The sequence below is a fragment of the Sceloporus occidentalis genome, unplaced genomic scaffold (genome assembly GCF_023333645.1).
Source record: "Sceloporus occidentalis isolate IW3139 unplaced genomic scaffold, rSceOcc1.0.p SCAF_216, whole genome shotgun sequence".
In the NCBI taxonomy this organism is placed as follows: Eukaryota; Metazoa; Chordata; class Lepidosauria; order Squamata; family Phrynosomatidae; genus Sceloporus; species Sceloporus occidentalis.
Window position 1 is genome coordinate 686951 of NW_028317196.1, and position 12999 is coordinate 699949.

Genomic DNA, 12999 nt, shown 5'->3' on the forward strand with positions numbered 1-12999 from the left:
CCAAAATGCAGCAAAGGGCCCCTGTCAGGAAAACTAGGCCACAAGGGCCCCTTGACAGGAAAAAGTAGCTGTTAACGACCGGCACCCTCAGGATCGTCCCATGGCGTCAGCTGGTATCTACCCTTCACCAAACGTAACCGGATATCTGTATGTTTTTGGTTCAGACGGGGAAGTAAGAGGTGCTGGCGATTCCGGGGACTCTGATAAAGAGGAGTTTATGAGGAAAGCGGTTAATGCCCGGAATATGGGGTAATTCACAGCATTCCTCTAAACTATCTGCCCCCGCCCTCGGCAAATGCTCCCGCAGACTGCTTACTTCCCCAAATAATGCACGTTTAGGGGGATTTGGAGCTGATGCTTTGAAAAATGTGGGTATGGAAATCTTGCTTTCTTTTTGCTGTTTTGATGTTACTATTATTTATATAGCGCCAACAATTCCTGTACCGCTTCCTACAGTCCCTACATTGAAAGTGTCTGACAGGACTACAGCTGAATAACAGAGGACTCAGCGATGAATTATAAGCTTACTTGGTACTTAAAGACCCAAAAATCAGGGAAAGCGCGGGGAAGTTGGGAAACGTTTTGGAATTATGAAAATCTCTTCCGTTGCTGCGTTTAGTGAGCATGTTTTATAATAATACGTCGGGACTCATAGAACCGGCCACGGCGTGAAGACTCCGTACACGGCACTCTGCGGCTCGCCATTGTTACAAAGCGTGTTTCACGGAATGAAAGCACCTTTGTTGCCTTCACTTCCTGTTGTGCCGGAGCGTCAACGTTCTACTTCCTGCTTCCCCAATAATAACACTTATTATAAACACCGTCACAGTGAAAATACTATAAAACAATTCGGCTACGAAACGACAAAAACTTTTCTAAAATACAAAGAAACACATTAATATTTTGCTACGTTGTGTTTCTTGAACTCTCAGCGGAAACGCTGCTCGTTAGCCTCTTAATTGACTTCATTAAAATATACGTCTGGAGCAGAGACGCATCATTCTCTGGAGGATCCCTCCTCCAATCCTCTAACGCTCGTGTTTCTGAGGCCTGCGCTTTTGGTAAGCAGCCCTTCTGCTGCCGAGGGGTCGCGAGTGGATGTGGAATTCGGCGATCCCCTGGCGAGGTGTCACGCGGTCTCAAGGAGCGTTCCTCCTTACGCAAATCAAATCAATGAAATCATATTCAGGTGTCATTAAAGAGACCCAAACACGCTCGTCCATTGTATGATGCGGCTTTTGCCCTCAAGATGCTCCATAATGACGACATTTTACCCAAATAATTGGGGATTCCACAATTCCTTGTGGGAATGGCTGGGCTTATCGTGAGTTTTGGCACCTGTCGGCCGTAACGCTCGCTTTACCATAGTGCATACTTTGCTAAAACGTTAAGTGTCACTTTAAACTATTAGATTTTTTTTTTAAGGAGCGTCTGATTTAATTACTTTAATTGTTTGGTTCGGGTTCTTTAAATAATCAGACACATGACCTGAATCCCAGCCGGGGGAGGTAAGCGTTAGGCGCTCAGCCACTGAACATATTTCCAAGAAAGCAAAAAGAAATGAAAATAATATTTATAATTGAAAGAGAAAATTTTTTATCTTCTTACCATAATAACCAAAAGAGTGATCCAATCAGCAGGGCGATTCAATTGGTTGCTTGGTAATAAATAAAATGATAATAATAAGTGCAATCCTTTATATATATAGTATAATTAATATTTTTCTTCGGTTTTGCTGTTTTTAAAAATCCTGACGTTTCATTTCTTCCCGATTGCTTTTAATCATCTGGAGTCTGTGTCAATCCCCTGTTAATCGCTTGTGATGAGAAGCCTGAGGCCGAAGCAGTTGGATTATTTTTTTTTTTCTAAAAAAACGAGGCAACACCCGCTTCATTTTACTGCCTTCCCCGGGGGCCACACGAGAACCCGGACTCAGGTAACCGAAGTGAAGACAGAGACGGCTCAGTGTAAACAGCTAAAACCCTGAAGGGCTTTATTAGACGGAGTTCTGAGTTCTAATCACGCGTCCCGAGTTCTACCAAAATCACCTTCTTAACACCATCGACTGGCTCCGTGCGGAATGAGGACGCGGTTCCGATGGCCGGGAACATCGTCAGCATTAGTATCATAATTAGTATCATTGTTTCCTTTAGATTGTAATCCCCAAAGAACAAATAATTTGTCGTATTGTTACATTGTTTTAACTGGAAACATTTTGTAAAAAAATCATGTTAATAATGTGGTTGAAGAGGAGCCGTCATGTTCCGGATGATCCTAATTCCTACGCTTCGATATCGTGTATATAGAACGTTTATAGAAAGGCTGATGGATTCTGCAATCTGCACAGCGGGGAGAATTCGGACGAAGTGCCCTTCACTTTGGTGTATGTCAGAGCTGAAAATATGAGCCTGAAGAACATAAATGCAGAAGTTTAAATACAATGAATAATGAGGTGGGTTCTAGAGCCCAATTTAACCCCTTCATGTACGGGCTCACAATGCATTGTTTTTAATGGGTTTAAGGACAACCCATTGTCCTTAAGGGGTTAATTGCGGCTCCATCTCAAACATGACAGTCCCTTCCTATGGTTCATGGGTTCTGCTATTGGCCATAGATTGTGGAATCCATGAAGAACTCTTGAAGAAGTCACCATTTTACTTAGTTACAGCTGTCAGCCAAATGGGGAGAGATCTGAGAGCCGAAGGGTGCAGCTGGGAAGACGGTGGATTAAGTCTTTGCCGTTTCGGAGAGTCGGGGGTCCGCGAATCCGGTTGACAAACAGAAAATCTAATTGTGGATCAGCATATGATCATCACGCAGAAATCCCAGGCAACTGTCAGCCTCTGAAATTCTCTCCCGCCATCTGGCAGCGGCTGCGGCAAGTGTCTGGCATCCAGCAGTCTCGCAGCTGAGGTCACCATGGAGGCCGACCCTCAGTAATGCGAGTGTTTGCGAAGGTGAGGGGGGCGCTTTGATAGAAAAGAAAAGAAGATTAATATGTGGGTGCCCCCGAACCTGTACCGGAATAATGAAACAATGAACTTGGAGTCTCTTATAGCGATTGAGGCAATTGAAGGACAACTCTAAAAGACTCTAAAAGAAATCTGAGCGACATACCCTATCCTATAAAACAGTCCATTTAGAGCACGGAGGGCTCACGTGTCCGCTCACATGCTTGCTCCTCCATACAAGCTTTATTTAACACGCAAAGAGTACAAAAGTGGAACGGCCCCGGATTCCGGGAGGAAGGAGCTCTGATTTAATGCCGATACGTTGCTTCGTAATTGTTGTTCTTGCTCAAAGTGCATCGTCAGCAAGAACAATGCGCCTTGGCGAACACGCGTTTACACCTCATGTGTGCAGCCAGAAGCTGATCCCCGTGGCTGCCAGGATTACAGCCGTGATGTATGTTTACAGGCATGTCCAAGCCTGGCTGTGCAATTACAGAGCAATTTATACCTCCGTCTTTACATATTAAACTCACGTTATAAAGTGGCTGATAACATTCACCTCGCGAGCTTTACTCGCCTTTCAGATACATGAAATTAATCCCCCCCCCCTCAGCCCAATTTATCTGCGTCTCCCATTCATCGGTCTCCATTCTTCCCCCATTCGACGGGATCAGTCATTCCTCGGCACAGAGCCTCACATGGTGTGATGGTTTTTGGCTTCTCTGTATAAATACATGAAATATATTCTCCTGTCTTCCCTGTCTGAACGGATGAATGGAAATAAAACATTTCTAATAATTATGGGTGACTGGCGGCAGAACGGCGTTCATTCCCTCTAATTGTTATAATTAAGTTAGCCGAGCGCCCCTGATTCACGGCGTAATTATCTTCCCTACTTTCTGAAGAAAGTGAGGCTTCCTGCATTTTCTAAGAAGATTAAACCTTCTCGAGCGATTCACGTTGATTAATTACAACGGATCCCGGCCAAAGAATTGCTTCATTTTAACAAAGAACGAAATGCAACCTTTTATGTTTCTTTACCTGCAAACACACGGAGGACACCATCGGTTTATCCGTGAGAAGGCGAGAACGGAAGTGTCATGCTGCGGGCACCCAGTTATTTACACTAAAAAGGCCCAGTTTCATGGATTTTTATATCAGAAATAGACTGATAAATATCAGTAACATCAGTGGATTTTATAAAACTTGAATTTTTGGCGAGTATCCTCACAACGTTCTATGAGTTCATCTGACCGGCCAACTGATCAATATTGTCTGTTTTTCCATTGACAATGAACCTGGCCCCAAAGATCTGAGCATCAGTCGCTTCTCAAGGGTCCCAGGGGCCAAGCTCCTGTCTTTAATAAGGACAATGGGCGGTCCCAAAACCCATTGAAAGCAATGCATTTTGAGCCTGTAAATGTACGGGCTTTGTCATTAAGGGGTTAACTATGGCTCAGCCTCAAAGCCCTATGTTCTTCCTTTGTTATCATTAATATCCCTTTAAAGACCCTCTAAGCTTGTTGGAGTCCGAAGTCTCCGGTTGGCTGGAAGTAAATTGTGTGAAAGACAGAACTGCCGGACTGAATAATTTATTTGCACGATGGTTACAAATCAATAGTGAAAATGACTGAGACGCAGCCCTGTCCTCTGGCGGCTGCTTAGGGACCATATAATTCCTATCAGGGAGTGAAAATAAAAGCTCTTATAGTTGGGGTATACAGATTGGCCCCTTTAACCCAGGAACTGGAAGCCATAACAGCGCGGGACCGGACTGAAATCTTCTCCCCCTGGATAGTGCAATAACATTTAAAAGACCCCTGTTTTTCTCCCTATGAATTAGGATGCGGGCTGTGATTGTTGGGTATTGGTTTTTTTTGGGGGGGGTTCTTTAATCAGTCTCTTCCTCGTGCAGGAAGGCTGCGGTGGTTCCCCATGCGCCATGCGCCATGCAGTGGTGTATTTATCATTGGTTAATATTTGCCCAGAATGCTCTATGATTCAATATACAGCGACAGCGACATCTACTGGGCGTTCAGTGGAAGCTTCAGGCTGGTTTTCTTTTTAAAATTTAGTGCTACATTAGATTTTTTTTTTAGCATTTAGTTAATTAAAGGACAAATTGAATTATATCATTTAACTGTCCGCCTTCATTACTGACACCAAGCTGCCTCACTGTTTACCAGCCTGCATGTTAGATTGTAAGCTGTTATGTACGATGTTTTTGGCATGATGTACATGGTTCCCACGTGAAGCTGCCATGACTGTAGGGCCAGAGCGGTGCAGGGTCTGCGGGGCTGTATGACCCCCAGAAATTAGGCTTTTTCTTGTCAAAGATAGAGGGGTTAATAATAACTGAATTCCTGTTTCAGATCATGGCAGCGACCAGTGTGCATCTCATGTGGATGCGGGTACTGCAGTGCATTCCTTAGTTTGTCTGTAATATTGTATATAATATATGTTTAATGTTTATTAAGTTAATTGTTGGTGTTCAATGGACCCCTATGCGTTATTTGCCTAGGGGCCCTAAAGACAGACCTAGTTCACCTCTTAAAGGCGTGATTATCTCCTCTGCTAAAGCCCACCTCGCAGGCGGCACTTTGGAAATGTTTGATATTAAATATTAACAGAGGGAGCAGTTTCCATCCGTGCAGAAAAAGCAGCAAAGTCTGTTATTTTTGAAATATATATTCTTTATTTTATTTTCCCGCTTTTTGCCGCAAAATATAAATTACATTGTAAAAGTCTGCAATAGCATTATTAACGCTAGCATTACCGTAAAGTAAAAAGCTATAAAGATACGCGGTCATCGGAATAATGTGGAATATGTGAACCTGCTATGCACAGGGGTGCCACTAGGCGGAGCTGTGGACATGCCAAAGTATCGGTACTTTATTACCTGAATCTGAAGTTTTGGAGAGCCTGGAATTCTGAAAATCTTGCACTTTTAGTGCCGTTATCCTCATCCATTTGGATGATACAAAGTGTCTGGATCTGTGTCTTCCTACCAGGTCTGAGCAAATACCTGGGAGGCTGATCTTCAGGAGATGTCCTTGCGTGGCCCCAAGCCCTCAGGTCAGTAACCTCTAACCTCAGGTCCTCTAGCCATTAACCTCAGAACCACCAGCCTCAGGGCCACTAATCTCGGATCTACTACCATCCGGCCATTAAGCTCAGGGCCACTAACAGAGGTTGATACAGTGGCTGGTGAGGACTGATTGTACCGCATTTTTCTGGTGCTTCTAGGGGGGTCTCTGGGCAGTTGAGTTTTAGAACTTAGAAATTGTCTGATGTAAAACAGTTTAACATCTTAGCAGGAAGCCGATCTGATTATTTTATTTCCATCTGTGTTTATAGATATGGGAGAGACCCCCAACCACTTTGCCTCCTTCCAGTTGGGGGTCTCTTTCATACACATCACAGTTGATACCTGCCCTGTCGATTGGTCTCCGTGTTTCGACACATCGTAGAGAGCTGAGATCTTCTCCTGGGCCTGCCCAGACAGGACGGCTGGTTCCCTCGGATCAGGTAAAGCTGCATTATTGCCTGACGGTGACTCAAGAGACGTGGATCTCCGCCCTGCCGCCCTCTGCCCCGGGGCTGCGGGGTGCTCCGTTTATAGCTGAAAATACGGCAGATAACTCCTCGCGTAATAAACTTCCTTATAAAATCAGAGAGATGGAAATACCGGACCAGCAACTTAGAACAAGAAGCAAAACATGCGGAAGATCATGTTTATTCCAGAAGTCGTAGATACATGGAAAGGTTTCTTGGTTTTGGTGGTAGAGATTTAGGCAATAAACTCTTCGGTCTAAAACGTCTTCGGCTGAAACAGGATCAACAAAGCGTATTTTTCCACTACGTCCTATGTGATCATTTTGTTGCTTTCTGACCTATGTACCATAGTTTTGCCCCATTAAGTGTTACTTCCAGGCAGAGGAGGCAGAATTTTCCGTGTACTTTCTCGTGTCCCTTTAAACTACCTGCTGAGTTCTTGTAATTTGGGAGGCAGCAGAATTAGAAATAACTATTTGTGGTAGAGGAACATGCGCATGTCAGCTTATAACGTGATTGAAGGAACAGATAAAAGGTCTGGTCTGTGGCCTTTCTCCGAGGCTGGGGAAATCGGGTTAGATCCATGACTTTAATGTTCTCCGTTAATGTTATCGAGCTGCACAGGGGAGGAAAAAGCTCCATAGCTCCTCCACCCCATGTGGATTGTGGCTTTCTTTTGGGTATAAAAGTTTCCCTGAAAGCTCTGAAGGATGTGATGGTTTCTCTTTGTCGGTATGGAGTTTATTACGCTGGGTCCTGTAGGAAGATGGAGACCGTGTCATATAATCACGTGTCCCCTCCGAGGACTGTTTGGATGACAGATCTGTCAGGAGCAGCCGTGACGTCACAAAAAGCAAATTAGCATCGACCCGGAGAATGCAGACAGGCAGAAACTCGCACAACCTGTATTCACGTTCCTCCCGCGGCAGCCACGTACCTGCATTTACTTCGTTGTCCAAAGGGCCCGTGGACCCCTCCGCTCCGGTGAGTACAACTCCTGCGGTGCCCAGGCCGGGTTCCAGCTGCTGGGTCTCCTCAATTCTACTCCTTTCTCTGAAGAGGATCCTTCAGGAACTCCTAAAGCCTCCTTAATCTGCTTTAACGATGTCTCGGGGTTTAGCGACTTCTAGCAGGTTTTACCTGGCGTGTAAAGTTTATACTGCTTGTGGCAGCCGTGGCTAATCGGGAATTAGTTTTAATGTAAATTCTCTGGTTTTTGGGAAACACGATGACTTAGACTCTTTTTAGATTGTTGTAAGTTGCGTCTGTTATTTAAATTCCGAAGTGTAACCGAAAGTAGGAGAAGTAAAATAAAAGTAATGCAAACCCAAGATGACGTAATACGTTTTAAATAGGAGACTAAATGTATAGACTAGAGCTGGGATTTAATCCCGGGCTTTATTGTACAGAATCTGGGCTTTAATGTATAATCGAGGAATGATGCCTGAGAGGTGAAATGTTTCTCATTATTATTATACAACAGAAAGACCCCGATTTGAGTCACACAAACCCTGTGATGTAATAACACAGGGATCTGCGGCTCATTAGTGATGTCACTGAGAAGGAAACATTTCTTTACCAGTTATAGATTGTTTTATTTCTGCCAAATGACCGAGATTACTGAGGGGGAATCACGCGGCAGATAAATTTACTGTAAACCCCGGAATATTTCGGAAATAACCTTGGGACGGAAGCTGAGCCCTTAGGACCTCCTTAACCAGATGGTTAAAGCTCCGTCCCGGCCGTCAGCTTGTTATTAAATTGCTTAATAAATCGGGAGATTTCGTCTTCAAGCTGCCCCTGACGGTCCTGCCTATAACCGCGGCTTTATATAAGCCGAAGCCCAGCTGGATGGGTGAAAAAGCCGATGATTTGGGGTTTACGAGTCACATGGTCACATGAATATTATTCCCTTCTCATCGATTTACATTCCTGAATGATGCAATACGATGACTGATGATTGTAAAATATTAGGGATGGCGACCAAAAGCCGCCCTCAAACTAACAATGATTCAAACGTCTCTTCCTTCTCACTGAATGATCTCTGACCATAAAACTCCCAAATATTCCCCAGGAATCAACATGAGCAAATTCACGCTTCCCGAGCTCTCCCCGGACCAGCAAGGTAAGCCGGGCTTAAAATACTTAAGATACATTTCTCTAAAGCTCCAGGGGGATACTTTTTCATTTCCACTCTTAGAAATCAGATTCGATCCCCAAAGATACTCTCCGTGGGTTGTTTCTTGACATTTTTAGATTTTTAGAATTATTGATTGATTATAGAAATGTATCCCATCAGGTTTACTCAGAAACAATTGCCATCTACACATCAGGTAATCGCACTCCTTGCCTCGTGATACCGATAGTATTCTCTGTTTCTAGATGTTTTTGAAGAGGCTTTCGCCAAAGATTTAGACTTTTTAAAAGCTATTCAGAAGGAGAATCATCCGTCCTACGATCTGTTTGTCCGGATTTGTTACACGAAGTCGGTGTCTCTGCTGACGGAGGCGGAAGGTCTGGCGGTGAGTCTCCGATAAACAAATTGGATGGGATAATGGCAGATATGGTCATGTGTGCAGCCTCACCTTAATCTAAAGGGTTAATAATTCAGGCTATGGGTAATACATACATTCATCATGTGACATAAATCCACATGCTGGGGCTTTCTACAGGGAATTCCCAAATGAAATGACAGATAAAGGATCCCAATTAATATTCTTTAGCATTAAAGGCTTTTTGTCTACTTTTGTCTCTTTTTTTATATTTCAGCTTCAGCAGCTCACCGACCCCTCCGAAAAACAGACAGAAATCCTGAACTCAGTGAAGGAGAAAGGACCGAAAGGGATACTTATGTTTTATTTATTCTTAAATATGAATAACGAAGAAATTTACGGAGTACTTCCCAGTTCTAAAGAGAATGGTGAGTATCCACGGGTGTCCCGCGGTGTTAGTGTGTGTAAGTGTATGGTGCTAGAGTGAGTGCGTGTAAGTGTATGGTATTAGCGTGAGTGTGTGTAAATGCATGGTATTAGTGTGTTTAAGTGTATAGTATTTGAGCATGTGAGTGTATGGTTTTAGAATGAGTGTGTGTGTTACAATGAGTGTGTGTTTTGGGTGGACTGTGTTAGTGTGTGTAAGTGTATCATTGAACATTTTTCCTATTTGTAGATAAGAAGCTGGATCTGATCTCAAACTTAAGGGATGGATTCCTCCAGTCACTAAAAAAGAGCATCCAGTTATCCAGATTTTCAGGCATGTGACTGGGGCCTCCCAACGCTCCTAATATTCTATCTATCTATCTATCTATCTATCTATCTATCTATCTATCTATCTATCTATCTATCATCTATCTCTCCATCTATCTATCATCTATCTATCTATCATCTATATATCTATCTATCTATCTATCTATCTATCTATCTATCTATCTATCATCTATCTATCACTCCATCTATCTATCTCTCCATCTATCTATCTATTATCTATCTATCTCTCTATCTATCCATCTATCTATCTATCTATCATCTATCTATCTATCTATCTATCTATCATCTATATATCTATCTATCTATCACTCCATATATCTATCTCTCCATCTATCTATCTCTCCATCTATCTATCTATTATCTATCTATCTCTCTATCTATCTGTCTATCTATCTATCTATCTATTATCCTATCTATCATCTATCTATCTATCTATCTATCTATCTATTATCCTATCGATCATCTATCTATCTATCATCTATCTATCTATCTATCTATCATCTATCTATCTATCTATCTATCCATCTATCTATCTATCTATCTATCTATTTATTATCTATCTATCTATCATCTATCTATCTATCATCTATCTATCTATCTATCTATCTATCTATCTATTATCTATCTATCCATCTATCATCCATCTATCATCTATCTATCTATCTATCATCTATCTATCTATCTATCTATCTATCTATCTATCTATCTATCTATCTATCATCCATCTATCATCTATCTATCTATCTATCTATCTATCTATCTATCTATCTATTTATTATCTATCTATCTATCTATCTATCTATCTATCATCTATCTATCTATCTATCTATCTATCTATCTATCTATTATCTATCTATCCATCTATCATCCATCTATCATCTATCTATCTATCTATCTATCTATCTATCTATCTATCCGTCTATCTCAATAGAACGAACATACTGTTCACGTATAGAGCATAAAAATACAGAACAGCCAATCCACAGAATAGAATAAAAATGGGTCCTAAAGTAATTTGACCCCCCCACCCTTCTGTGACATCACCCCGGGTGCAAATGAGGCAATAGGGGGCTGAGCCGTGATCCCCAGATAATAAAAAAAAAGCCAGTTGCAGGTCATATTTGTCACAGATAAAATTCCAGGGCTGGTATTGGAAGAATTGTCCCCAGTTTTGCGTTTTACTTAATTCGGGTAATCGGTGTCGGTCTGCACTCCGTATCTGGGTCAAATCCAAACCTGTCAGGGGGCGCCACCTAGAGGCCGTCCGATCGGCCCCCACGCTAACCTTTCATGGGATTACTGAATTTCTGTAGCTTCTGAATTTCTCTCCAATATCTGTTTCTCATGAAGAAAACAAACCCTTCGTTCTTCACCCCCAGGCCCGGCGAGACCCACTGCCTCGGTAGCGCCGGTTACACCGATTTCACCCACAAAAGATGAAACTGAGGAAAAGCCAAAGGGTGAGACGGGTTGATCTGGTTATTGTCCGTTGAGCTCAACACGAGCCGGGAGACAGAGTTAATGTTTTCCTGGCCGTCTTCTGTTATTTCTAGAATCCAATCCTAAAGATGTCAGGAAAGTGAATCGGGACTCCCAGCAGGCCACCGGTACCAGATCCTTCCGGTATACGGTAACGACGGGGGGGCGTCTGTGACATCATTTATAAACCTGTGTTTACTGTCAACAGAGAGAAGTCGAGGGAAAGAGAAAGAAAAGAAAGAGGAGGAGAGTCCCGATGAAGGTAATGTCCCCGCAGAGGACCGTTATCATTTTTGGGAGGCTGTAAGATCTTTGTGCCCCTGAAATCCGGTTATTGGATGTTTGAGCCACCGAATTAATGACATTTCTCATTTTCCCTAAAGATGAGAGGCCTCGTCCAAGGACCCAGAGGAAAAGCTGGGGCATAAGGAAGGACGGTAAGACCGTCAGGGTGTTATTATTGATATAGTGCCATCATATTCCACAGGGCTGTACAACGGGCCCCGGTCATCTGACCCAATGCCTGCGTCATCTGAGTGCGGCCAGGATTATAACCCAAGACAGGACTTTATTCTAGAAAGAAATGAAAGCCAGAAATGTTTTCTCAGCTATTTCATATTTTTAATCACAATTTTCTGTTTCCCCAGATGAGTTTTTCCATTTTATTATTATCTGCTTTGCGGTCGGGGCTTCTCTGGTCTGTTCGTATAACTACGCCGGTACGTACCCAGGGTGCGGAAACGCGAGCGTCTGCGTAGATCTAGATTCGGGCTCGGGGTGCACGTTAAGCTCACGTTATTATACGGCGGCAGGAGATTTCATGCTTCCAGACGGCGCGATATTTGGTGGCATTTTCAAGAGCAATGATATAAATGTCTGCTACTTCTTATTAATTGCGACAAATTAATCCACCTTAATTAACCAGCAACCCCCGGAATAAATGCACTGAGCTGAGGAATCCTTTCCTGTTATTCTCGTATTTGGAGAGGCGTCTCTCCCCTTTGATCAGTTTTAAGGATTCACCTGCTGTTTTCTCAATGACCCAAATCCATTGTCTGATGGACGGGGCCCCTGATCCGGGCCCCTGATCGCGTAACCAGCCCCATTGTGTTTTTGTCTTTCAGACTGGACGGTGTCGGCGGGAATCGGTCTCATTTCTTTTGCGTCTCTCGAAACCATTGGATTTTACTTTGGTTTAAGTAAGAAATTGTTATGTTTCTAAAGCTATAAGAATATATATATTAGGCACAAACACAGATATTAACCAAAACATCTTGTTGTTTTTTAGTTCACCGAATCCGCAGCGTCGTGGAAGCTTTTCTGCCGCTCCTCCGAAAAGCCCCCCTACCCGGTAAATTGACTTTCACCCTCTTTTAGAGATTAACTCTTAATTAAACAAAGTGCATTTAAATCAGATCTCACCCCTTAGCGCCTGGATCATGTTCTGCCGCCGCGCAGGATGTGACGATGGGAGTATTAAAACTCTGTAGGGTTTATTATAATATCTAGTTTGCCCCCCATGTATCTTAGTAAAGTTTTGTACAGATTGCGTTTGTTTCAGTGCTTTTTAGCATTAACTGTTCCAATAATGTCTTGACTTCACTGTTTTTGCCCCTATAATGTATTTAATTCCATTGCTACGCGGTCACAATGTGCAAAGCTTTTCCGCCATCAAAATATTTCTATTTAGTGATTAATACTAATTTTGTTTGTGATTTTTGCAGGTTTACCAAAACAGCGATAATAAA